This window comes from Macrotis lagotis, chromosome 5 (assembly GCF_037893015.1).
Source record: "Macrotis lagotis isolate mMagLag1 chromosome 5, bilby.v1.9.chrom.fasta, whole genome shotgun sequence".
Classification (NCBI taxonomy): Eukaryota; Metazoa; Chordata; class Mammalia; order Peramelemorphia; family Peramelidae; genus Macrotis; species Macrotis lagotis.
In genome coordinates, this window is record NC_133662.1 from 246,368,062 (window position 1) to 246,395,915 (window position 27,854).

Consider the following 27,854-nt stretch of genomic DNA (forward strand, 5'->3'; position numbering starts at 1 on the left):
CCCACGGGCAGGGCGCCCCCACGGGCAGGGCCCCCACGGGCAGGGCGCCCCCACGGGCAGGGCCCCCACGGGCAGGGCGCCCCCACGGGCACGGCGCCCCCACGGACACGGCGCCCCCACGGGCAGGGCGCCCCCGCTGGGCGGAGGAGGACCCCGGGGCGGCAGGCTGGCCCCAGGACCCGCACTGCCTGACTGCCCACCCGAGCTTTGCCAGTCCAGGTTGGCAGCCCCCAGCACAGGGCTGCGTGGGTCTTTGTTAAAGAAATAACTCCCCCAGCGCCCACCAAACCAAACAAAGCTTTTTGAAAGCAAATGTATTTTTCCAACTTCAGGCAAAGACAGACTTCAGCCCTCATTTGTTGCAAGATTTTTTTTTAGGTTTTTGCAAGGCAAACGGGTTAAGTGACTTGCCCAAGGCCACACAGTCAGATCTGCGTCTGGGGTCGGATTTGAACTCAGGTCCTCCTGACTCCACTGCGTCACTGCTGTAAGATTCTGAGTGCCATATTTGCCCCCTCCTTCCTTCTTTTCCCCCTCCCCCCTTGGCAGCGAGTAACCTGACACAGGCCATACACGTAGAACTGTTTTAAACAAACTCCCGTATCAGTCTCAGCTTTATAAAAACACAAATCATCCTGTCGAGGCCTACCGACTCCTCATATGGGCTAAGACCAGAGCAGCCACACAGCATCCAAATCGATACTTCATTTAACTGGAGTTAAAGAACAAATTCTCTTCCTGATTTGAATGCTAAGTCCTTTCAGTTCAATTCTGCAAACATTTAATAAAGACGCGTCCAATCGACCAGGAGTACAAATCCCCAACAAGCAGGAGGTCTGGAAGAACTGTGATTTAGAGGGCAGAAACTGGGCTGAGCTCTGAAGGAAGTTAAAGGTTCCAATCAACCCGAGGTGCCCACTAGCACCTGCTTTCGCCACCTTGGGAACAAATCGTTCTCATCCACTCTTTCTGCCAAGGGAAGGCTTAGAAAACCAGGACAAGGAACAACCACAAAGGGGCTAAGAGACAAGAAATGAGGAAGGAGCGCCTTCCAAGGAAGAAATGCAAGGGGGGGGGAGCGGAAAATACAAAGTTAAGGATTGGGGCAAATAAGGAAGGACGGTTTGATTGGAAAGTAGATTGCATGTGGAGTAACATGAAATAAGCCTGGAGACTGGGCGGCTAGGTGGTGCAGTGGATAGAGCCCTGGAGTCAGGCCGACCTGAGTTCAAATTTGGTCTCAGATACAATAATAACCTAGCTGTGTGGCCTTGGGAAAGTCACTGAACCCTATTGCCTTGCAAAAACTGAAAACAAAAAAGAAAGAAAGAAAGAAGCCTGGAGAAACAACCTAGAGTCAAACCATGAAGAACTTTGAATTCCATGCTCCCCCTTCTTTACCTTTCTGGATCTCAGATTTCCATATATAAAATGAAAATATTGAATTAGATGCTCTCTTGAAGGATTTTTAGTTCTAAAGTCTCTGGTGCTTCTCCTGCCATGCCTTCTCTCCCTCTCCCTCTTATTCACAGACTCGGCAACTACAAGGGACCTCAGACACTCCTAGCATTCTTCCAGCCTTCCCTTGATGATCTCCTAGGCCAGGCAACCTATTCCCTCTCAATGCAGTCCATTTCACTTTTGTTGAATAGTATCTAGCGTTTGAAAAGTTTTCCTTTACATAGAGTCAAGATAAATTTTCTGTAGCCTTTATCCTTTACTCCTAACTTTTTATCTGGTGTCAAACTAAATGAATCTAAACCCTGTTCCCAGTGGCAGCCCTTCAAATACCTTGACTACTTTCTTGCCTCCCTCCCCCACCAATAAATCTCTTCTCCAGAATAAATATTCTCAGTTCTTTCAGTTGATCTTCCTATTGTTTTTGAGATCACTAACCGTTCTGGATTACCTCCCTTCTAAACAAATACCAATTTATTTAATATCCTTCCTCAAATACATGCCCTTTACTTGCTTATCACAATATTCTAGCTGTGATTTGATTAGGATGGATTTCAGCAAAACAAGTCACCCCCCTCTCCCTGGGCACTATACTTTTTTTTTTGCAAGGCAACGGGGTTAAGTGACTTCCCCAAGATCACACAGCTAAGTGTCTGAGGCTGGATTTGAACTCTGCTCTTCTTGACTCCAGGGCTGGTGCTCTATCCACTGAGCCACCTAGCTGCTTCAGCACTATAAGTTTCTTAATGCAACCCAAGATCACTTTTGTTTTTCTGGGCGCCATGATATAAATCTTCATTCCACCACAAAGATAGATAGACCTTGGTTTTCACATCACACAAAAACTCTGATATTGAGCTCAGGAATTCCTCTCTGATAATAATTAAAGCAATTAGGTGGCCTAGTGGTTGGAACACTGAAATCAGGAAGACTTGAGTTCAAATTTAACACCAGACACTTACCTGTTGTAAGTGATCCCAGACAACTCAAAAATCGGTCTCAAGAGGTTTCTCAACTGTAAAACAGGAAAATAACAGTCTCTACCCTCAGAAGGTTGTTGGTGAGAATATTTGTGAAGTGCCTCAGCACTATGCTATGTAAATATTCTCTCCCTCCCCCTCTAATTTCCAGCCTCTCTCTCTCTCTCTCTCTCTCTCTCTCTGTGCTTCACTCCTCCTAAACCTATTCATTATCTTTGTCATGACCTACAATTGTTCCATCATTCCCTGTTCTCCCTGTCAATCACCCCTGCTCTGGCCTCAAGTTACACCATTCCCTTAATTCCATTGTATACTACCCTCCTCCCTTGAACCCATTAGGCCCTCGGTCTTTTCCCTCTCTGTGTTCCACTAATCCTCAGTCTAGGATGATTCCCACTCTTTGGCTATTCCATTCCTACACCTCCTCAGCTACTAAAATTTCTTTCAGTTCAAAAAAAGTCACACAACTCTGCCAACTGGATCACTACAAATTCAAAATCTTAAAAAAAATTTCTGATAATTTTAATTTTATATCAACCATATTTCCCCCTGCATTCCTTCCCTGCTCCCTTTCCAGGGAGCCATACCTGCTAACAAAAGGGATATATAAAAGGAAGAAAAAAGAGTTTGCAAATCAACACACACATGAAAAAACACTGATGTTATATGCAATGTCCCATTCTTCTGTAAAATTACTCCTTTGGTAATAAGTTCAGTATTGCTTTTAAAAATAAGATTATTGATATCTTTTGTTTCTGCAACACCTACTTTTCTCCCAATATCTCATCTATTGCCTCCCAGAGCACTGTACCACATAACAAAGAATATTTAAAATTGCCTCATCTTTTCTAAAAAACAATTTTATTCATTTTAAGTTTTAAATAATCTCCCTCCTACTTCACCTCCCCAAATTATTGAAAAGGCAAACTGTAAATAAAAACTATTATATGTATTCAGAGTCAAGAAAAACAAATTCTTGCATTAGTTATATCCAAAATAAATCTACTTCCATCTGTCCTCAGAGTGTATTACCCCTATCTAGAGCTAGGCATTATAGTTCATCATGAGTCCACTGGAATTGTGTTGATCAGAATTTCCAAATTTTTCAAATCGATTGTAACAATATTCTCATTATTATATAAATTATTCTCTTGGTTCTACTCATTTCATTTGCATTGGTTCATTCAAATCTTCCTAAGTGTCTCCAAAGCCATCCCCTTCATCATTTCTTACATGACAATGTTATTTAATTCCACATTCATATACTATAACTTGTTCAGCTATTCTATAAATAACGAGCACTCCCTCATTTCCAATTCATGAAAATATTTAATAAGGAAGAGAAGATCGAAGAAGATGAAAAAGACAAAGAAAAAGAAGAAGAAGAAGAGGAAGAAGAAGGCAAGAAAGGAGAAAAGTCAGCAAAACCACTCAAGGCAATGAAAAGATCAAAAGTCTTGCACACCTGCATGGGAGATGTTTCTTTTCATATTTTGGGGGGGGGAATATGTTTATTTGGGGATATGTGTATTCTTTATAATTTTGCAACATTTACTTAGTTTTTAAAAATAAATTTTTCAAAAATAATTTTGTCATGGTCAAAGGATATGTAGAGGTAATTTACAGATGAGGAAATCAAAGCGACCCATAGTCATATGAAAAATTTCTCTAAATCATTACTTATTAGAGAAATGCAAATTAAGCATTTCTGAGGTACCACCTCACACCTCTCAGACTGGCCAATATGATCAGAAAGGACAATGATCAATGTTGGAAGGGATGTGGGAAATCTGGGACACTAAGACATTGTTAGTGTAGCTGTAAATTCATCCAACCTTTCTGGAGAGCAATTTGGAATTACATCCAAAGGGCAACAAAAATGTGCATACCCTTTGATCCAGCAATACTACTCTGGGTCTATATCCTGAAGAGATCATGAAAAAGGGTAAAAACATCACTTGTACAAAAATATTCATAGCAGCTCTGTTTGTGGGGGGGAAAGAATTAGAAATTGAGTGAATGTCCATCAATTGGGGAATGGTTGAACAAATTGTGGTATATGTATGTGATGGAGCACTGTTGTTCTATTAGAAACCAGGAGGGTTGGGAATTCTGGGAAGCCTGGAAGGATTTGTATGAACTGATGCTGAGCAAGATGAGCAAAAGCAGAACATCGTACACCCTAACAGCAACATGGGGATGATGATCAATCTTAATGGACTCTCTTATTCCATCAGTGCAACAATCAGGGACAATTTGGGGCTATCTTCGATGGAGAATACCATCTGCATCCAGAGAAAGAATTATGGAGTTTGAACAAAGACCAACTATTACTTTTAATTTTTTAAAAACTGTTCTTATTATGTAGTTTTGCTATCTCTTATATTTTATTTTTTTCCTTAAGGATATGATTTCTCTTTCAACATATTGAATTTAGATCAATGTATACCATGGAAACAATTTAAAGAATAACAGAGGGTGGCTAGGTGGTGCAGTGGATAGAGCACTGGCCCTGGAGTCAGGAGAACCTGAGTTCATATCTGGCCTCAGATACTTAATAATTACCTAGCTGTGTGGCCTTGGGCAAGCCACTTAACCCCATTGCCTTGCCAAAACCAAATAAAATGAAATAACGGGGAAAATTATAAAATTCAAAAATAAATTTAAAAAATTTTTAGGGTTTTTTTTTTTTGCAAAGCAATGGTGTAAAGTGACTTGCCTAAGGCCACACAGCTAGGTAATTATTAAGTGTCTGATGGCCAGTGCTCTATCCACTGTGCCACCTAGCCACCCCAATGGTGGTCATTTCTTATAGTCCAATCATTAGTGCTTCATCACAACCACATACAATTTGTTCAGCCATTCCCCAACTGAAGAACATTTCCTCAGTTTCTAATTCTTTTTCATCACAAAAAGAGTTGCTATAAATTTTTTGTATAGATAGGCCCTTTTCCGATCTTGTGGTGTTGCTGGGTCAAAGGGCATGAACAATTTTCTAGTACTTTGGGCATAGTTCCAAATTGTTCTTGAGAATGGTTGGACCAGTTCACAATTCCACCATCAGATCATTAGTATACCTGTTTTCCCTCATCCCCTCCAGCATTTACAATTTCTGATAGGCACAAGCAACTACAAGAGTTGCTTTAATTTTTCTAACCATTAGTAATCTAGAGTATTTTTTCATATGACAATAGTTTTGATTTCTTTTGAAAACTGCCTGTTCGTATCCCTTGACCACTATCCATTGGGGAATGGCTCTTATTTTTATAAGTTTGACTCAGTTCTCTATATATTTGAGAGATAAAAGTCTTTATCAGAGAAATTTGCTGGTACTGGCAAAGTTAGTCATAGCAATAAGAAAAAGAAACCTTTAATTTTTGAAGATAAGGTGATATACTTAAAGAATCCTTGAGTATCAACTAAAAACTAGTTAAAATAATTAGCAACTTCAGAAAATTTGAAGGATATAAAAAACTCAGAAAGTAAATTATCAATATTTCTATATATGACCAACATAATCCAGAAGTAGGAGATAGAATGAGAAATTTCATTTAAAATAGCTGTAGAAGGGCAACTAGGTGGCCCAGTGGATACAGCACTGGCCTTGGAGTCAGTAGTACCTGAGTTCAAATGTGACCTCAGACACTTAATAATCACCTAGCTGTGTGGCCTTGGGCAAGCCACTTAACCCCATTGCCTTGTAAAAAAACAAACAAAAAAAACTGTAGACAATATAAAACACTTCTGGGTCTACCAAGAACTCTATAAAAACAATTACAAAACACTTTTCACACAAATAAAGTCATATCTAAACAAGTAGTAAGTTCTTGTGCCCAAAACTTGGAATTTTGGATTTATCAAACATTAGATTACTATGGTCATTTACTACTGTGTACAGTGGGGACAGCTAGGTGGTGCAGTGGCCTTGGAGTCAGGAGAACAGGAGTTTAAATATAGCCTCAGACACACTCTGTGACCTTGGGCAAGTCACCTAACCCTGAATGCCTCGCATCCAGGGCCATCTCCAGTGATCCTGATTCATATTTGGACTCTGGACTCAGATGACTTTGGAAGAGAAAGTGAGGCTGGTAACCTAGCATAGTCCCCTACTCTCTCAAATCTAATGTATGTGTCATGGCATCACTTCCTCAGACCTTCTTTGAGAGTGAAGTATAACATCATCATCATTGTACCTAATCTATGTTATTGATCCACCACTCTATCTATTTCTTAGCCAGTACCAGATCAGTTTGATGATTATTTTTTATTTGTTTTTTTTTTGTCTGTTTTCTTTCACAACATGGCTATTATAGAAATATGTTTTGCATGACTGCACATTTTTAATATATATTAAATTGCTTGCCTTCTCAATGATGAGAAAATTAGAGAGAGGGAGAATTTGAAACTCAGATTTTTTTTTTTTTTTTGGTTTTTGCAAGGCAATGGGGATAAAGTGACTTGCCAAAGGTCACAGAGCTAGTTAATTAGGTGTCTGAGGCTGGATTTGAACTCAGAGCTGGTGCTCTATTCACTGTACCACCTAGCTGCACTGGGAACTCAGAATTTTGAAAAGATTTTAAAAATTTTTTTATATGTGTTTGTAAAAGTGATAAAATTGGACTTCAAAAAGAAAAAACTTGTGGAAAAAAATTTTAAATAATCCTTCATTGCCAATGGTATCTTTTTTTGGGGGGGCGGGGTTTGTAAGGCAATGGGATTAAGTGACTTGCCAAAGGTAATTATTATGTGTCTGAGGGCAGATTTGAACTCAGGTCCTCCTGACTCCAGGGTCAGTGCTCTATCCCCTGTGTCACCTATGTTCATCCCTCTATGGTATCTTTTTAAAGAAAATATTATTTCTCTAATTATCTCTTTTAATTAGATCTTTCTTTGCTTTTTTCATTGTCTAAGAATTTCTTTTTCACTGTATCTAACTAAATAGATTCTGACCAGCCCCTTATGTTAACTCTATGGCTGTGTCTGTTTTCAAGTGAGTCTCTCTCTCTCTGTCTCTCTCTCTCTCTCTCTCTCTCTCTCTCTCTTTTTTCTACTTTTTGCAAGGCAATGGGGTTTTAAGTGATTTGGCCAAGATCATACAGCTAGGTAATTATTAAGTGTCTGAGGGCAAATCTGAACTCAGGTCCTTCTGACTCCAGCGCAGGTGATCTATATCCACCTAGCTGCCCCAGTGACTCTCTCTCCCTCTCTCTCTCTCTCTCTCTCTCTCTCTCTCTCTCTCTCTCTTTAGTTTTTGCAAGGCAGATGGGTTTAAGTGGCTTGCCCATGGCCACACAGCTAGGCAACTATTAAGTGTCTGAGATGGGATTTGAACTCAGGTCCTCCTGACTCCAGGGTCAGTGCTCTATCCATTTTGCCACCTAGCTGACCCTGAGTCTCATTTTTGTTGTTGTTGTCGTTGTTGTTTTATTTTGTTTATTTTTTTTATTCTCATTTTGTACAAATGTTTTTTTTACATTAATACAATATTCTTGTTTACAAGTAAACAAAATACCCCTCCCCCCATGAATATAGACTTGCTTGGGCGATAAAGTAAAGGGGAGCGAAAAAAATTAAAATTAAAAAATAGTAATAATTGTAGGTATGGCCAGGTGGCACAATGGATGAAGCACCAGCCCTGGAGCCATGAGCACCCGAGTCCACATCCAGCCTCGTAAACCCAACAATCACCCAGCCATGTGACATGCAAGCCACCCGATCCCCACTGCCCTGCAAAAACCAAAAGGAAAAAAAAAAGAAAAAGACCCAAAATAAAATAAAATAGTAATAATAGTAGGGGTGGCTGGGTGGCAGACAGAGCATTGACCCTTGAGCCAGGAACACCTGGGTCCAAATCCGGCCTCAGACACGCAAAGATCACCCTGCTATGAGGCCCCAGGCAGGCCACCCAGCCCCATTTGCCCTGCACCCTCCCCCAAATAATAATAACAAAAAATGTGCTTCAGTCTTTGTTCCAACCCCAACAACTCGATCCTGGGTGGATAGCATTCTTTTTTTTTTTTTTTTTTTAGGTTTTTGAAAGGCAGATGGGGTTAAGTGGCTTGCCCAAGGCCACACAGCTAGGTAATTATTAAGCCTCTGAGACCAGATTTGAACCCAGGTACTCCTGACTCCAGGGCCGGTGCTTTATCCACTGCACTACCTAGCCGCCCCCTGGATAGCATTCTTTATGGTAAGTCCATCACAAAAGTTACTTCCATATTTTTCCACTGTTGCTGTTGCTGACTGCAACTCCCTCCTTTCTTATTTCTCCACTACCATGTACTATATTTTCTCTCTCCTTTCACTCTGACTCTGCTGTAGGGTAGCTGAGTGGTGCAGCAGACAGATCCCTGGTCCTAGGGCCAAGAAGCCCTTGAGCCCCCATACCACCCCTTAGGCCCAGAATCCACCTGGCCCTATGGTCCTGGGAAGGCCATCCAATCCCAGCCCCTTGCAAGAAGTAAGAAAGAAAACGTGTTATATCTGGCCACTCTCCCCCCATGGTCCATCCTCTCCTCCTTTATTCACATCCCCACCCCTTCCCCCTGACCCCCTCCTTCTTACTCCAGATGTCTATACCCCATTGAGTATATATGCCACTTCCCTCTGATGAGAGTGAAGATTCCCTCATTCCCCCTTGCCTCCCCCCTTCCATATCATTGCAATAGCTCATTGTAATAAAAAAAAAATCTTATTATATGAAATATCTTGGCCTATTCCCCCTCTCCTTTTTCTTTCTCCCATTACATTTCCCTTTTTTTCCTATTGACTCCATTTTTACACCATATTTTATCTTTGAATTCAGCTTTCTCCTGTGCTTCAACTATAATAGCTCTCTCTACCTGCTCTATTAACTGAGAAGGTTCATATGAGTATTATCAGTGTCATTTTTCTATGCAAGAATACATGAAGTTCATCCTCATTAAGTCCCTCATATTTTCCCCTTCTCCACTCTCCATGCTTCACCTGAGTCCTGTATCTGAAGATCAAACCTTCTGTTCAGCTCTGGCCATTCCAAAAGGAACATTTGAAATTCCCCTGGTTCATTGAAAGTCCATCTTTTTCCCTGGAAGAGGACATTCAGCCTTGCTGGGTAGTTCATTCTTGGCTGCATTCTAAGCTCTTTTGCCTTCCGGTATATTGTATTCCAAGCTCTCCGAGCTTCCAATGTAGTTGCTGCTAAGTCCTGTGTGATCCTGACGGCAGCTCCACAATATTTGAACTGTGCCCTTCTGGCTGCTTGTAATATTTTCTCTTTGACTTGGGAGTTCTGGAACTTGGCTATAATATTCCTAGGGGTTGGTTTTTTGGGATCTCTTTCTCAGGGGGATCGGTGGATTCTCTCCATTTCTATTTTGCCCTCTGCTTCTAGAATATCAGGGCAATTTTCCTGTAGTAATTCTTTGAAAATGATGTCAAGGCTCTTTTCCTGATCATGACTTTCAGGTATTCCAATAATTTTTAAATTATCTTTCCTGTCTGTTTTCCATATCAGTTGTTTTTTCAATGAGATATTTCACATTTTCTTCTAATTTTTCATTTTTTTGGTTTTGAAGTATTGATTCCTGATTTCTGGTAAATTCATCAATCTCCCTGAATTCTATTCTTTGTCTGAAGGATTTGTTCTCCTCAGAGTTTTCTTATCTCTTTTTCCATCTGTCCAATTTTGCTTTTTAAAGCATTCTTCTCCTCAATAACTTTTTGAACTGTTTTATCCATTTGACCTAAGCTGTTTTTTAGCATGCTATTTTCTTCAGCATTTTTTTGGATTTCCTTGACTAAGCTGCTGACTTCATTTTCATGTTTTTCCTGCTTCTCTCTCCTTTCTTTTCCCAGTTTTTCTTCCAACTCCCTCATTTGATTTTCAAAGTCTTTTTTAATCTCTGTCATAGCCTGAGCCCAATTTCTGTTTTTCTTGGAGTCTTTAGATGCAGGAGCTTGTGCTTCCTCATCTTCAGACTGAGTATTTTGATCCTTCTTGGGCTCATTTGCAAAATATTTCTCAGTGGTTTTCCTCTTGTTTCTTAGCTTGCTCATTTTCCCAGCCTGGGCCTGGTTTTGGGGTGCTTCCTGAGCTTTTGGGACACTCCCACAAGGGTCTCAGAGTGTGAGGCTCTGTCCTCCCTCCTGGTCTGTAAATGACCAGAAGCGCCCCCCTCTGCTGGGGCTGAGGTGGGGGGGCCCTGTTGTTCTATGGGGGGCCCTAGAATGTGATCAGGGTCTGAATGTGGTCAGAGCCCCAGAGTCCTGTTCCAGAGACAGAGGACAGAGCTTGGCAGTCTCTCTCTCTTCACTCCCCTCCCTCAGCTCAATGGGATCATGCCCTGGGGGCTCCTGCTTACTGGCTCAGCCTGCTTCTGTTTCCTGGATCAGGGCTGGGGAAAGACCAAGCTGCTGGCTGTGTGCCCCGAGGGCTAGGCTCCACGTGCTTGCTCTGGCAGAGGTCCCCAGCTGTTCCCCCACTTTGTGCCCGGTGCTCCCCGGGGTGCAGCTCAGGAGACTCCCCTGCTGCTGTTAGCTGTGGCTCCCAGCGCCCTGGGGCTGCCTCTGGGAGGCTGAAGTTCTTTGGCTCTGGCGGGCCACCCCTCCGACCCTGGGGAGCAGAGCCTTTCTGCTCTTTTCCAGGTTACCTTTAGTGGGGGAACTGCCTCAATGGGTCCCTTTGTGGGTTCTGTCTCTCAAAAGTTTAGTTAGAGTCCTTAGTTTCAAGTTTTATCAGAGAGGTCCTAAGACTGGATCACTTCTTGTCGCCATCTTGGCTCCGCCCGCCTCTGAGTCTCTTTTTAATAAAACATTATTAGGTTCTGATTTCTAGCTCATTTTATTATTCGCTTTTGTTTTATGGATGAACTCATCCCATTCACATTCTCAGTTATGAATACTATCTGTGTATTTCCCTCCCTCCTATTTTTTTCTATTTATACTTCTCTTTTTAACAAGGCAGTTTTTCCTTGATAATTTCTTGAAATATTATATGTAGTCTTTTTTTTTGATCATGGCTTTCATTTTAATAATTCTTAAATTATCCCTCCTTGATCTAATTCCTGATCAGTTTTTGCCTTCTGACATATTTTACATTTTCTTCTATTTTTTCCATTCTTTTGACTTTGTTTTATTGTTTCTTGATGTTTTATGGAGTCATTGGTTTTCACTTGCCCAATTCTAATTTTTAGGAATTATTTTCCTCATTTTACCTGTTCTATTTTAAAGGACCTCTTTTCTATAATGAATTTTTTTCCTGTTTTTTTTTAATCATTTTGTTTTTTAAGATGTTGAGTGTTGTTTTCTCTAGTATTCTCTCTGTCTCTCTGTCTCTCTGTCTCTCTGTCTCTCTGTCTCTCTGTCTCTCTCTCTTTTAGTTTTTGCAAGGCAAATGGGGTTAAGTGGCTTGCCCATGGTGTCTGAGATCAAATTTGAAGTCAGGTCCTCCTGACTCCAGGGCCGGTGCTCTATCTACTCTATCAAATTTTCTTCCATCTCTCTCACTTTTTCCCTCTCGCATTCTTATCTCTTTTTAAAAATTGTTCCAGGGATTCTTGTTGGGTTTATGTCCAATGGGCACTTTTTTCACTGAGACTTTGCTTGGGGCTGATTGTCCTCTTGGTATGTTTCCTCCATTTGATATTGAAAAATTCCCTTTTTGAGTGTGTGGAAGACCAGCTCTGAAAAACACCGGATTGTCACGTTGTCCACAACCAGTTCTTTTTCCCTTTCAAAAAGCCTCACAAATGATCACATGCAACTGACATCAATGTATACCATGGAAACAATGTAAAAACTGGCAAATTGCCTGGGGGGGGGTAAGCAAGATGGGGGGAAATTGTAAAACTCAAAAAAAATAAATTTTTTTCTAAAAAAACATGCTCACAAATGATCACATTGAGCTGAGATCACTGTCTACCATGGAAACGACGTAAAGACTGGCAAATTGCTTTCTGTGGGGGTGGGGGAGGGAAGTAAGATTGGGGGAGAATTGTAAAACTCAAAATAAATAAAATTTTCTAAAACATGCTCCCAAATCATCACATTCAACTGAGATCACTGTCTACCATGGAAACAGACGGCCTTCTGGGGGAGGGGGAGCAAGATTAGGGGGAAATTGTAAAACTTAAATAAAATCTTTCTAAAAAAAACGCCCACAAATCAGCATGTTCACGTGGTCTAAGAGTTTCCCGAGGAAAATAAAAAGGCCGGTTCAGGACTGGCTCTGGGCCCCGGGCTCCTCCGGCCTCCGGCCAGGCTGGGGCTCGCTGCCCTCTGTGCCCACCAGGCACGAGCCTCTGGGCCGGACTCCTCCAGGCCGGGGGGCGCCCAGGGGGCGTGAGGCGGGTGCCCCCGGGCCCAGCCCCAGGCGGGCAGGAGGCCCCGGGCCGGGCCGGGCCGGGCAGGGCGGGCCCCGCGGGCCTGGAAGGGGCGCCCGGGCCCGGGCCCAGACAGCCCCTCGGGCCGCTTATCTTTGTGCCCAGATCTGCCAGCCCTCCCCGCTTTATCGCGGGCTCCTCCTGCCTGGCAGTTTGTAGACGATTCCTGAGGCCGGGCTCGGTCCTGGCGCCGCTGGGGCCTCTGCCTCCCCCTTGGGGTCCCCAGCACCCCTCATCAGCCTTGGCACCCTTGGCCTCGGCGTCCCCGACCCTGTTCTTATCCTGCAGCTGAGTCTGCCTTTCCTGTTCGCTCCCGGCGCCCCTTTGGGCTTCTATTTTCTGGACAAATTGTGCAAGTCTAAGGTGGCCAGCAAAGGGCATCCATTCGCGCCCCACTCGCCCTGCCACTTCCTTCTCGCCCCTCTCGGCCCCTGCTGAGTCCTATTCCTCTGGACCACGGGGTCCCCAGTTGGTTTTTTTTTCTAATCACATTTGTCCATTTTTAAATTTTTTTCCTGCAAGGCCATGGGGTTAAGTGACTTGCCCAAGGTCTCCCAGCTACGCAATTATTAAGTGTTTGAGGTCAGATTTGAACTCAGGTCCTCCTGACTCCAGGGCCGGTGCTCTATCCACTGCATCACCTAGCTGCCCCTGTCCATTTTGTTTTTTAAATGATTTTATTTTTTCCCAATTATATGCAAAGACAATTTTTATCAATCACTTAATATTTTTAAATTATTTTTATTTGTATTTCTCTCCCATCACATTCAACTTGGATCAATGTATACCATGGAAGCAATGTAAAGACTAACTGACTGCCTTCTGTGGGGGGGAGGAAAGCAAGATTGGGGAAAAATTGCAAAATTCAAAATAAAACTAAAAAAAAGAAAACATTACCATAACACATTGGAATAGGAAAAAAAAGTTGATTGCACATAAAATTTCAAATCTATTATGTAAAACATACTATATCTTTTTAAATATATAATGAAGTTATCACAAAATTATTTTTATTTTTTAAAATTATATGCAAAGAGAGCTTTCAATATTCATCTTTTTGCAAGCTTTTGAGTTCCATAGTTTTTTTTTACCACCCTCTATTCCCTCCCCACCCCATGGCAGAGAGCATTCTGATAGAGGTTATTTACATACAATTGTATTGAACATATTTCTACATTAGTCATGTTGTGAAACAATTAAAACTGGGGGGGAGGGGAACCAGGAAAAAGAAACAAAAAAAAAAAGACAAAAGACATTTTAAAAAGTGAACATAGGGGACAGCTAAGTGGCACACTGGATAGAGCACCAACCCTGGAGTCAGGAGTACCTGGGTTCAAATCCGGTCTCAGACACTTAATAATTACCTAGCTGTGTGGCCTTGGGCAAGCCACTTAACCCCATTGCCTTGCAAAAACCTAAAAAAAAAAAGTTAAAAAAAATGAGTGAATATAGCATCATTTGTTCTGCACTCAGACTCCATAGATTTTTCTCTGGATATGGATAACATTTTCCATAACAGGTCTCTCAAGATTGTCATCAATCCCTGAACTACTGAAAGGAGTTGCATTCATCACAGTTATCATCTCACAATGTTGTTAGTACAGACAATGTTCTCCTGGTTCTGCTCATTTTACTCACTTCGGTTCAAGCAAATCTTTTTTTTTTTTTGCTATTTCCATTACCTTTGCTATTTTATTTTCTTTAATGAAAATAAACATTTGCATTTTTCCTAATTACATGCAAAGATAGTTTTCAACCTTCATCCTTTTCAAGTTTTTGAATTCCACATTTTTCTACAACCCTCCCTTCCCTCCCTCCCTCCCCCCCCTCCCCTGGGTAGCAAACAATTTGATATAGGTTGCATATGTACAATTGTGTTTAACATATTTCCATGGTAGTCGTGTTGGGAAAAAAAGAATTAGAACTAAGGGGAAAAAACATGAGAAAGAAATAAAAAACATAAAAGAAGTTTTTGAAAGTGAACATAGTATGTCTTCCTCTGCATTCAGAATCTATAGTTTTTTCCTCTGGATATGGATGTCTTGACATGCAAGTCTTTCCAGGCTTTTCTGAAGTCCACAAGTTTATGAACTTTTTTTTTTAGGTTTTTGCAAGGCAATGGGGTTAAGTGACTTGCCCAAGGCCACACAGCTAGGTAATTAAGTGTTTGAGGTCACATTTGAACTCAGTTCCTCCTGACTCCCAGTGCTCTATCCACTGCACCACCTATGATTTCTTACAAAACAATAGTACTCCATCACATTCATATAGCATAACTTGTTCAGCTGTTCTCCAATTGATGGACATTCCCTCAATTTCCAATTCTTTGTCACTACAAAAAAAGCTACTATAAATATTCTTGTACATGTAGGTTCCCCCCTCCCCTTTTAATGATCTCTTTAGGATACAAACCTAGTAGAGGTATTTCTGGATAAAAAGGTATTCAGTTTTATTGCCCTTTGGGCATAGTTCCAAACTACTGTCCAGAAGGACTGCATCAGTTCACGACTCCATCAATAGTTTAGCGTTCATTTTTAGTTTCAAATTTTTCTTCCTCCCTGCTTCCCCTAATTTCTAAAATAGTAAGGAATTTGACATAGATTACAGTCCCTACATCTTCTATTTCTATTTTTCCTTCTCCTCTCCTTTATTTGACTACTCCTTTCTGCCACCATTCAACCTCACCTCCAAAATCTGAGTAATAGTTTAAGGATGAAACTACCAGAGCACATAGAACAGAGAGCAGTTTACTCTCTCTTCTATCATATCATGTGTAATTTGGCAGGGAGGATCAGAAAGTGGAGGCTGAGAAAAGGTTTTGGGGTCCCAGTATCCCCCAGAGAGACTGATGTGCCCTAATGCCCCAGAGTAGCTATTGTAATTAGTCCTCCTGACTCACAGTAACGGTCAATGTGTGAGCTTGGCCATCTGGGATCACAGTGCATAGAACAGGTCTAACAAACCTAACCTGCAGAACTGTTTGTGTCATTAGATGATGTAATGACATTTATATCATTACAACTTCCCCCTTTCCAATCAAGCTTCTTTTGGAGATTTTGAGTCATCTTGAGTCATTATTTATTGCTGTCTCAATGAAAAGGTATTGTGACCTTCTAATGAGATAATCCCATTCCTAAACTGCTTATCTACAGAAAGAATCTCCAATCAAATTGTAATCAGTCAACAAATATTTATTTAGTACTCACTCTGAGGACCTAGGAGAGGAAATACAAGAGAATGCCAGGGCTTCTGCCCTCAAGGAACTTCCCCACTAGCAGGAGCTAGGGCAGCTAGGTGGCCCAGTGGATAGAGAACTGGCCTTGGAGTCAGGCAGATTCAGACACTTGCCACTTACAAGCTGTGTGACCTTGGGCAAATCACTTAACCCTGATTGTCTTGCATCCAGGGTTGTGTCCAGTAATCCTGATTCAGATCCGACCACTGGACTCCTATGACTCTGGAGTAGAAAGTGAGGCTGGTGATTTAGTACAGCCCCCCTCCTCACTCTAATCCAATTCATCTGCCTGTCACGGCATCGACTCCCTGATGTTGTGGCCTTCTTCGAAAATGAAGGACAAACATATACACTAGCTGGAGCAAGGAGAACACTACAAATCTCTTCCACTAGTCCACCTCATCTCAAGTCATCTCAAGACCATGCCAAACCTGGACCCAAATATCCTTAGTCAAATAGCATTCCTGGAAATGACCCATCCATCAGCTCTACAAGACTACTTCGCAGTCCTAAATATTCCTCTCATTCACCTCTGCACAGGAAGCTTTATCTTCCTTATTAGAATTCAATTTCCTTGATATCTTGATTGATAATATCTATAAATATAATATTTGTATCTCATCCATCTAGCATCTGGCTAGGTAAAGAATACTGGCTTTAAAATGCTATTTCATTCATTCAACTCAGTGTATAATGAGAATCAGAAATGCTACAACTAAAAGGTTCTAAAGAGTTGAACCCCTTGTTTTATGGTTGAGGAAAATGACTGCTCAACTCTGACAGTCATAGGAAGAGATGGACCATCTGAGCTGGGTCTGGAAGAAAAGGTAGATTGAAGAGGTGGAAGGGGGAGGACTGGAGAGGGTTGAATCCAGGCAAGACCTGAGTGAAGCAGGACAGGGCTGGATGAATGACTGAGACCAAGCAGCCGATTGCTTCAGGGGAGTCTTAACAGATTGCCTAGTGGATAAAGTCCTGGGCTGGTCTACTGTCAGGCAAACCCACGTTCAGATCCCCACTCAGAAACTGAGTAGCTGTATGACACTGGGTGGGTCACATCATCCTCTGCTTCAGTTTCCTCATCTGTCAAATGAACTGGAGTAGGAAACAGTCATTGAATAAACAATAGTAAAAGGAATGTCTGCCTATTGCTCAAGTCACTATGAGTCAAGCAACTGGTTCTCAGAAACTTTATTAGCTTAACCAGGAAGTGACAACTCTGGCCAAACACCTGTTCCAACTAAATATACAAGAGAATGATTTATAAACTATAACAGAAATATATTAATTTACAGTAGGGATAAATAACTGATAAATAATTTTATCAGTCCTTTGAACTGGACGCTTCTGGTTAGTGGGTAGATCAGCTCAGAAGATGGAATTACAGACCATGAGTGTGAATGGTTAAGTGTTAAAACAAAAAGAGGTGGACATTCCCCAGGAGTTTACTTGAAACGAAGATGGTGTCTACATCTTCACTCTAGGAATATTTCAGTCTTAATCATAAGTACTGGCCATTAGAAACAAAGTCCCTTCTAGATGACAGGTTCTAGCATGTGCAAAGGTTACCTCAGTAGTCAATAAATATTTATGAGGTGCTTACAGGTGCTATGTGCTGGTGATTTATAGAAAGGCAAAACCAGTTCTTGTCCTAAAGGAATTCATATTCTAATGGGGAAGACCATATTCAAATAAGAGACCTAAAAGAAATATGATCTAGAGGAGAGGCTACAGTCACTAAGAGGATGGAATGAGGGGGTAAGGAGAAGGAAGACCAAACAAAGCTTCCTGTAGAAGGTGGGGTCTGAGATGAGTCCAAGGTTGCCCAGGAATTGAGAGGCAGATCTGAGGGAGGAGAGTATTCCAAACGCCACTTTAAGATGTCATAAGGCATCAAAAAGACAGGTAGATAGGGTGAAATGTGAGGAACAGCAAGTTCATTTGAGGAAGGTAGGAGATTAGACTCTTCAAAGTCCAATATCATTGCAGGTAAAGTGACCTGACCAGGGTCATACTGCTTTGTATGTGGAGGTGGGATGAAGTATTCACCCATGAGACCCAGGAGATTAAGGGCAAGGTCTAGATCAGAGAGATTTTCCCATGGATGGTTAAGTTCTTCCTCATGCTCCTGGACCTTCCTTCCTGGACTCAGATAAAAATAGAAGAGCAAACAAAACAGAGACTGGGTTCAGGATGACCTTTGTTCCTTCTTTCCTCCCCTCCTTCACCTTTAGATTTAGGAAGAATCATTGATCATATCTTAGAGTTACAGAGAGTCTTTAAAGAACATCTAGTCTAACATATTTCCTCAACTATGTTCCATGGAATCCTACATAATGTGATTTTTCTGAGAAAATTTTATTATATTTTTCTTTAAAAATTCAATATTATATATATATATATATATATATATATAATATATATATATGCATTAATAGGGCAACTTTGGTGGTACAGTGAATAAACATTGGGCCTGGAGTCAGCAAGACTCATTTTCCTCAGTGCAAATCTGGCCTTAGACACTTAACCTGCTGTGTGACCCTGGATAAGTCACTTCACCCTGTTGGCCTTAGTTTCCTCATCTGTCAAATGAGTTGGAGAAGGAAATGGCAAACTAGTCCAATATCATTGCCAAGAAAACCCCAAATGGGATCCAGAAGAGCCAGCCACAACTCATTGGCTAAACAACAAATATCTCAATAACACTTATACATGTCAACTCAAGGGATATGAAAATGTCTTATTCTATTTTATTCCAAAATTTCCTTAACCTTCCTTTGCCTCAAGGACATTCCATATTCTCTGGTTCCTAGATCAGATTTGGGAGTACAGACAATTTTTTTTTAGGTTTTTTTTTTGCAAGGCAAATGGGGTTAAGTGGCTTGCCCAAGGCCACACAGCTAGGTCATTATTAAGTGTCTGAGACAGGATTTGAACCCAGGTACTCCTGACTCCAGGGCTGGTGCTTTATCCACTACACCACCTAGCCGCCCCCACAGACAATATTTTTAAAAGCTATGTGTTTGGGGGCGGCTAGGTGGCACAGTGGATAGAGCACCATTGCCTTGCAAAAACCTAAAAAATAAAATAAAATAAAATAAAAACTATGTGTTCAATATCAGTTGGAGTAATATGGTTCTAATGATAGCCCTCATTTTTCAGGTGAGAAAATGGTTGTTATATGACTTGTTCAAGGTCTTATAGTCAGTGTAATGCAGAACAGACACTAGAAGCAAAGAAGATTGAACTAGAATTCTGATTTGCTCTGAAGAAGTAGATTAAATTTAAGAACTCCAACTAATAGCCAGCCTGGGCTCTGGCACACAGCAGTCACTTAATACTTGCTGAATGAATGAATTCCAAGGTGCTATCCTACCACCCAAGCCTAATCAACCCCAACCCTGAGACAAATGACTGGGAAGGCAATAGGAAAATATCACCAGGTTTTTAGTGTTCTTGTTAGCAATTGTGTTGGCATCTCCGACAATCAATGACAAGAGCACATGGAAGAAGCAGTGAAATTCATTCCCAGTGAATATATCACTTCAGTTCAGCAGACCCAGCACAGACAGGGACAAACCATGTGAATTATTTTGGGAGAATACAAGTTGTGATACCATAGAGACCAAGAGGATATGACAGCATTGATGATTCATGACTCTCAGGAATACCATCATGGTTTAGGGTTGGTTTGCATGAAAGATATCTGTTTTCAAGGAAGATTGGGGAAATAAAGAAGGAGAGTTTGTTCTAAGCATTCAAGACAATGTGGAAAGGATATATAGACAAGGAAGATGGAGGAAAAAAATAGAAAATGATAATGATGATGTTTGTCTTTCGTTCTCAAAGACCACATTACCAAGCAAGGAAGGTGATGCCGTGGCAAGCACATGAATTGGATTTGAATGAGGGGGTAATTGTGCTATGTCACCAGGAAACTAAGAGGCAGATCCGAGGGAGGAGAGTATTCCAGACACCACTTTGAGGTGTCTCCTCCATAGCCATCTTGGTCCAGTAGCCAGATGTGAATAAAAAGACTGGAAAGAACCCTGGATGTGAGGCAATCAGGGTTAAGTGACCTGCCCAAGATCACATAGTAAATGTCAAGTTTCTGAGGTAAGATTCGAACTCTCATCCTCCTGACTCCAAGGCCGATGCTCTATCCACTGCACCACCTCCTGCCCATAGAAAACAGGAGGGGTTCAGAATTACAGAATCACAGAATCTCCAAGTCAGAGGGGACATCAACCTCAATTTGAACGAGATCCTCTTCTGGAGCACCTCTGACAAGTGCTTATATGGTTTCTGTTCAAAGACTTCACTACTAAGCAAGACAGCCACTCCAGTCTGGGGCTGTTCTAATTGGTAGGACAATTTTCCCTCCTGGAAAGAGGTGACCCTTGGCAGTTCCCTTGCCTGAGCGTGAAGATCCTATGAGACTCAGAATTCTGAAATAGCAGTTGTTCATTTTGAATGTGGCAAGCTGCGGAATATTGGATGAATGAAAAACTCAGTGTGTCTTAGTGCTGTGTATGTGAAGAATTGACAAATTGGAAAACTCTAGTTTAACACCAGAAGACCAGAATTGTTGAATGATCACGAGACAAATGTATATCTCTAGATGTCTAAATCTGATCCTAGATGCCAGTTTGGCTGCTATCCTCAAACTCAGGTGAAGTCATTCTCCAAGATGATCCAGAACCTGCACTCAGAATGAAAGAGGTAATAAGTCAGATTTCAGAACTGTGAAAGACAGACCATAACTCTCTCCTTGCCCTGTCACTTGTTGCCCAGAGGAATAAACTCATCTGAGCTGAGGAACAGCTTGGAAATAAAAAATCGGAAATTTCACTGAGCAGATTGACTAGTTTGGCTGAGACTTGTCATCGCGATGTGTTAATCAAGCCCGGCACAGATCAACTTAGCTTAGCAGTAGAAGCATCTGTTCGGTGCAGAAGCTATGTTCATCAAAGAACTTTTATGAATAGCTCCTGAAATAGGAGCTACATAATACTGAAGTTTATAGTTGCAGAGTTGTGAATTATTCTGAACATGTGGGTTTTCTTTACTAAGTGAGTGTTTGTGCCAGATTTCTATAAAGGTATGCCCACAGATGATGAATGCATTAGCTCAATGGGATGACCCAGTTCTATATGTATACTGGGATACATTTTGGGATACATTTATTATTATAATATTTTATTTATATAAGCCCCGATGAATTGTTATTATAGTCTTTATTTTATTGTTAATCCATGTTTAGATTTAAGATCTAAGAGCATCAGCACTGATTGGTTGGTTTGTATAAATGAAAGGACATTAGTAGGGAGCTAGGTGTTGAATAGGGAAACTATATTCTGGAACAAAAGTGTGATCCTGGGACAGCTAGGTGGTGCAGTGGATAGAGCACCGACCCTGGAGTCAGAAGGACCTGGGTTCAAATCTGGCCTCAGACACTTAGCAATGACCTAGCTATGTGGCCTTGGGCAAGCCACTTGACCTCATTGCCTTGCAAAAACTAAAAACAAAAAAAGTGTGATCCTTAGGATCCCAAAGGTGTTTGAATGTAATGGTGTGGTGCTAGTTCTCTGAGAATCTAGACCCGCCAGGATGAGGGCAGATTACAGTGGGTAAGTCAGAGTGTTAGAGGTGTCTGCATGGCCATGAGAGATGTGAGTCTCTCTTGGCACAACCTGGGAATTATGATGAGTGAAATCTGAAAAAATTGAGGAAAGGCTCAAGCTTCCAAGCATATTGATTTATTAAAAAATGGAAAGCAACTGCCTAAAAAATCAAGACCAGGCCTCCTCAGCCTGGCAATGGACCCCAAATAAAGGGGGATAAAAGATTTTTAGGCATCAGGAAAAAAAACAGGATATAAACCAGGATACAAGATTAGGAAATCTGATTTATAATTGGAAGAAAGATTCTGAGTTGGGAAGGGGAAAGCAAAGAGGTGCCATTCCCTGAAATTAGAAAAAGAGGTATCCCACTCTCCCTCCTAACCCAAATGTTGGTATTCAATCCAAAGAACTAGAAAACAGTAAGTGATAGATTGGTATAGGTCCAGTTTTCAAATCACATGTGAGTTGCTGGAGATGTATAATTATGTTGGGATGTATAATTGTATTGAGATGTATTATCTTCTGATCTGCCTGGGTTTTTGAACAACAGAACCTCTGTTCTTAGATAAGGGTCTCTAAACAACAGGCAAGTGGTCCAGCTTCCCAGTCATGAAGGATTGGTTCAAACAATGCAATAAAGTTTTCTCACAATCCCCATACTTGAATAAAGTTTTCTCATGGGATATAATTTGGATCAGACCCATAATGGAGCGGAAAGCAGGCTAGATCCTGAATCCAGTCACTAGATGGAGTCGGTGTGGTTCCCTCAATGGCATGCATTAAGCTTATATAGAGCTGAGATCCACTACTATTAAAAGAACTCTGCTAAGCATTAGGTACATAGATGACAGTCCCCTCCATCAAGAGATTTTCATTTTTCTAGGGAAGAGATGAACATGCACAGATAAGCATACTATGAGGTAGGTTATGATGGAGACAAAGATAAGTTCCAGGCAAAGTATTCTAGGAAAATTGGAGGCAGCAGAAATCCCTTTTGATTGAAGAAGTCCTAGAAGGCTTTCTGGAAAGAAGGAATGACTTAAACTGAAGCCAGAGAAGGATTCTGAGAAGCAGGAGGAGCCTAGCCCAAGAGACAATCTGCAGGAGGCCCAGAGGGAGAGCCCAGGTGGAGATGCAGGTATAAGCAGTGATATCATCCGGGTGGAGCAGGGAGCACAGCAATGAGGAAAGGTGAGGGCAGTGGCCTAGGAAGCTGGGCTCAGCCCTAGGCCCAGACCAAGGAGGTGACAGAGTGACAAGGGGGCTTGGAATGTTTGTGGGCAGAGGAGAGGCGCAGTCAGGGTTGGGTCTGAGGAAGATGACAAGTCCGAGAACAGAGAGAGCAGCTAGGAAGCATGAGGATGGTTCAGGTGGGAGTGATGGAGTCTGAAGTGGAAAGGAGGGGAAGCACAGGAAGAATGTCTAAGCAGTATCAGTGAGGTTTGGTGGATTGAGGAGAGGGGGACTCAGACTATCTTGGTAGGATGTCCAGGGGTAGCAGAGAAAGATTATAAACAGAGTTAGTGGGGCCAGGGAGACCACCGGTAGTGGTCTGTCTGGAGGAGGGAGCTGTAGAAATGGCCATCACACAGAGATGTGGGCTGAAAATAGAAATCTAAAAGTCATCTGCACAGGAATAAAATGGGTCTGCTAAGGGCACCACCGTGTGCATAGCCCTGACCCAGAATCAAGAAGACTCATCTGAATACAAATCTGCCCTCAAGACACTAGATGAGAGACCCTAGGCAAGTCACTTCACCCTGTTGACCTCAGTTTCCTCATCTGTAAAATGAGCCAGAGAAGGAAATGGCAAAGCACTTTGCTATTTCTGCCAAGAAAACCCCAAAAGGAGTCACCAAGAACTGGACATGACTGAAAAAATGACTGAACAAAAACAATTGATTTCATGAAAAGAACCAAGCTCATGAAATGAGAGTAGCTGATGAGAGCAGTGACCTGGGTGATATCAATGACTTGGAAGTGCTAACTAGACTCTGGTCCAGTAAAAGATCTGAGAAGGGATTGTTGACATAGAGGCAGCAGGAAAGAAGAGGATCAGAGAGGCCAAAGGAAGAACGCATGTCTGGGAGGAAGGTCCAGGGAGAGGAGGCCGGGGGGCATGACCAGTGGGCAGGGGCAGGAGGAGACAGACAGCTGGCAAGGATGTCTGAGAGGATGGGGAGGCCCGGATGAGCTGTCAGCACCAGGGAAGGGGCTGGTAGACTGGAAGGTTCTGGAGGCAAGGGAGAGGGAACATCCAAGTGCACGAGTCAGGGGACAATGAGCCAGGCTGGAGCTCCCCACAGCATGGCTCTAATCTTGATCTCCGATTCCTTCCAAGAACGTCTTTGTTCCATGATCTCAGTCAGTGGAAGGTAAAATCATTTGTGGAGAGAAACTTGAGGACACTAGGGAAGAACAGGCTTGTGTAAGGGGTCAATTAAGGATGAATCAAATGATGAAAGCATGAACCTGTGTGGGCCCTCGGTTCAATGTCCAAACTTCTTCCAGTTAGCAGGCTAGGGGGCAGAGAGGGAAATGAAAGCAATTGGAATCTGGTCCCTGGTGCTGGTGGGAAAGGTGGCCTTTGATAGGTTGGGTGTAATAGATGGGGTGACCAGGGAGAGAAGGAGTGACTGGAAATGATGGTGAGGATAAAGAACAAACTTAGAAGTAAGATAGGAGGGGGGAAAAAAGGGCAAACAATTGTGATCAGAGAAGAGAAACTCATAGTTGGAGATCTTGGAGGTATCTTAGTGAGGTCCAAGGAGTGACTACCATTCCTGAGGAGCTAAGGAAGGTGATGACCTGGTATTTAAGGAGGAGAACTTGGAATGATTCACCTGGGCAAGATATGACTTCAAGTATTTGAAGAGTTTTTCACATAACCTGTTCTATCTGGCCTCAGAGCAAAGGGTCAAAGTGGCCTCATAGCATTTTTCAACGAGATACCCTAGGAAAACCTGGGGTTACTGGGGTTATCTCATCAGAAAGTCACAATAACTGGGGGGGAGGTCTTACTAGGCTCATTTTACAGGTGAGCAAAATCAGACTCTGAGAGATTAAAGTCACTCACCCAGGGTCACACAAGTAGCTCATAGTCAGAGTAAGGCTTTGAAACCAATTCTTTGTGGCTCCTAATTCCATCCACTTACCAAGCTAGGTTCTTCCCCTTCAAGCTTCATTGCCTTTGAGGACCCTTCCAATTCAGAGATACACTCTTCATTTTAATGCCAGTACACAGTCACCTCTAAGAGGAGGGTGAGGAAGTCTTTATAGGAGATAATCAGTTCCAAACAATTCCTCACATATGGACCTTATTTAACTATACATATGAAATATACCTAAAAAGAAAAGTGAGCTGTACATGATAGAGATTTAATCCTCTTTATTCTGTTGTACTGCATATTTGGAAGTTTTCATCTTAGTGTTAAATTCAGAAAAGAAAGTACAAAGAACAAAAAAGGAAATGATATGATTTTGATATATATATAATATATATTATGATTTATATATATAAATATATATTTACATAAAATATAGTTATGTGATTTATATATAAATGATATTATTTGGTTGTATATAAAACCCAGCTCTAGGATTAAGAATTCAATTTTCTTATTTTTTTTCCTCTTGAAAAAGATTTATTGGGGCAGTTAGATGGTGCAGAGCACTGGCCCTGGAGACAGGAGGACTTAAGTTCAAATCTGATTTCAGACACTTACTACCTAGCTATATGACCTTGAGCATGTCACTTAATCACATTGCCTTGCAAAAAACAAACAAGATTTATTTAGTTCCTTTCTTGCCTTCCTCATTTCACTGAAAATTGCTACTTTGCAGAAAATAAACATTTGAATTTGAAAGAAGGTAACTGGTTTCCCTTTGTGTTTCAAATCTGTTTCAAAGTGTTCTCCTCTACCAAGGACACTGAAATATATATGTGAGAAGTCTCAGTTGAGTGGTTTACAGATCATTCACAAAGACTTTTTTTTTTTTAGGGAAAGTGTGCCTACTCCTAGAAGTTTAAAACCTACTTAGTTCTTAAAGAATAGATTTCTTAGTAATAAAGAAACCATTAGGGGTGGCTAGGTGGTGTCATGGATAAAGCCCCAGCCCTGGAGTCAGGAATACCTGGGTTCAAATCCTGTCTCAGACACTAGCTGTGTGGCCTTGGGCAAGTCACTTTAACCCCATTTGCCTTGCAAAAAACCTAAAAAAAAATAAAATAAGGAAACCATTGTCAGAGTTTAGCAGAGCCAATCTGCAAAGTAAAACCAAAAATGGAGTAATATCACAAGAGAATTCAAAGCAAAGTCCTCTCTTTGAGATGGATTCTCTCCTCAAAAGATTTTGTTTTTGTGTTTTTGACCAAGTCAAGGGCCATTCTTTGCCTCTTTCCTTACCTAGCCTTAATCACTGAATGAGCATTGCCTCAGTCAAACTGAAACCTGGAAAAGATCTTAGCTTAGAAAGACCAAGGTCTCCCACTGAATCTGGTGACTTTGTACAGCTCAGCCTCACTAAAATCCAATTCACTTGCAAGTCATGACGTCACCTCCTTCATATTATGGACTTCTTCAAGAATGAAGGATAGAAGGGCAGCTAGGTAGTGCAACGGCCAGCCCTGGGGTCAGGAGGACCTGAGTTTTCAAATCTGGCCTCAGATATTTAATAATTACCTAGCTGTGTGACCTTGGGCAAGTCACTTAACCCATTACCTTAATAAAAAAAAATGAAGGATAAGCTGACACAAAGAGAGAGTTTTTGTGGTCCTTCTGAAACTTGAGTGTAGACTCAAATACAAATGTAATTTATTACTACCTTATATAACTGTCCATAACAACCGTGATTTTGGGAACTGAAAATTATGAGGCCACAGTCTTAGACTTTGGGATTGTTTAGGTGGAAGAATATTGCAATAGATGTATATTTTGAACTTGGACCTGCTTTGATAAATTCTGTTAAATAATTACTTCTATCCCAATTTTTTTTGGTAAACTAAAGCATACCTGCATATCCAGCAAAACTTTCTCCCTATTCAAGTTACCCCCACCCCATTCTCCAAACCTGCCAGATTTTATCCTAAACACTTCTTGATTTTTAAGGCCAAAGCACTCTGGCTAAAAAAAGGCTCAGAACTCCACATGATTTAGACACTGCGGTATCATATGGCAGAAGCACATTCATAATGACCTAAAAAACCTTCCCCTGCTGGTGCAACTTAAAAAGAGACTATTTTTAGTTACTGATTGACTTGGACAGTGGGATTTGAATGAAAGATCTCCAAATCAGCAAGACTGTAGGAGAGAAGGGAAGAGAATATTGTAAATGTGCGATATGAACCCAAAAGGAGACAAATGGAAAGCACTATTCAGCATAAAAGAGACATAAACAACCCTGTGACTTTGTGTAGATTTCTAAAATGTGAATTTCTAAATGTAAAAGAGTTCTTAATGTTTTTGTGTCATGGACTAGTCCAAGAACGCCAGTGTTCTCTTCAAAATAATATTTTAAAATATATAACCTACTTAGAAGTACAAAGGGGCAGTTACATACAATGGATAGAGCCCTGGGACTGGAGTCAGAAAGACCAGAGATCAGATATTAAATTTGACCTCAGATGCTTACTAGTTGTGTGACCCTGGGCAAGTCACTTAAACTCTGCTCACATAAAACTGGAGAAGAAAATGAGAAACCATTTTAATATCTTTGCTGTACAACTGGTCCATGAAGAGCTGGAAAACACACACACACACACACACACACACACACAGATATATTGAATTTTAATCATCAAAGTATTTTAGAAAAACAAGTATGTGGTGGTGTCAAAAATGTAGCCAGCTAAAGTATTCAGGGAGTTTGAGTGAACCTGAAAGAATTTTCTCTTGACCCAGAAGAGTTTAGGGACAAAAAGGGTGGGGTTTTTTTGTTGCTTTTATTTTTAAAGAAAGATTTTATTTATTTTGAGTTTTACAATTTCCCTCCCCCATTCTTGCTTCCCTCCCCCCACTCCCCACAGAAGGCATTCTCAAAAAGGTTTTTTTAAATATTATTGTAGCTAGCAGTAGCTAAGGGAGAGAATAGGAGGTGAGCAAAAGCAGCGACTGTAGCAGGAATAGTACAGAAGGAAAAGTAAAGAGAAGTGATAAAGTATTGTAACTGAAATAGGGACAAGAAACTTTATTTGAGG

General features: G+C 41.3%; 1 protein-coding gene across 1 annotated transcript in view; it reads left to right on the forward strand.

Moving 5' to 3' along the window:
• The window catches only part of PIGL (phosphatidylinositol glycan anchor biosynthesis class L), a 209,589-nt gene that overhangs the window by 172,712 nt on the left and 9,023 nt on the right, over positions 1-27,854 (forward strand). The gene's annotated exons all lie outside the window — the stretch shown is intronic.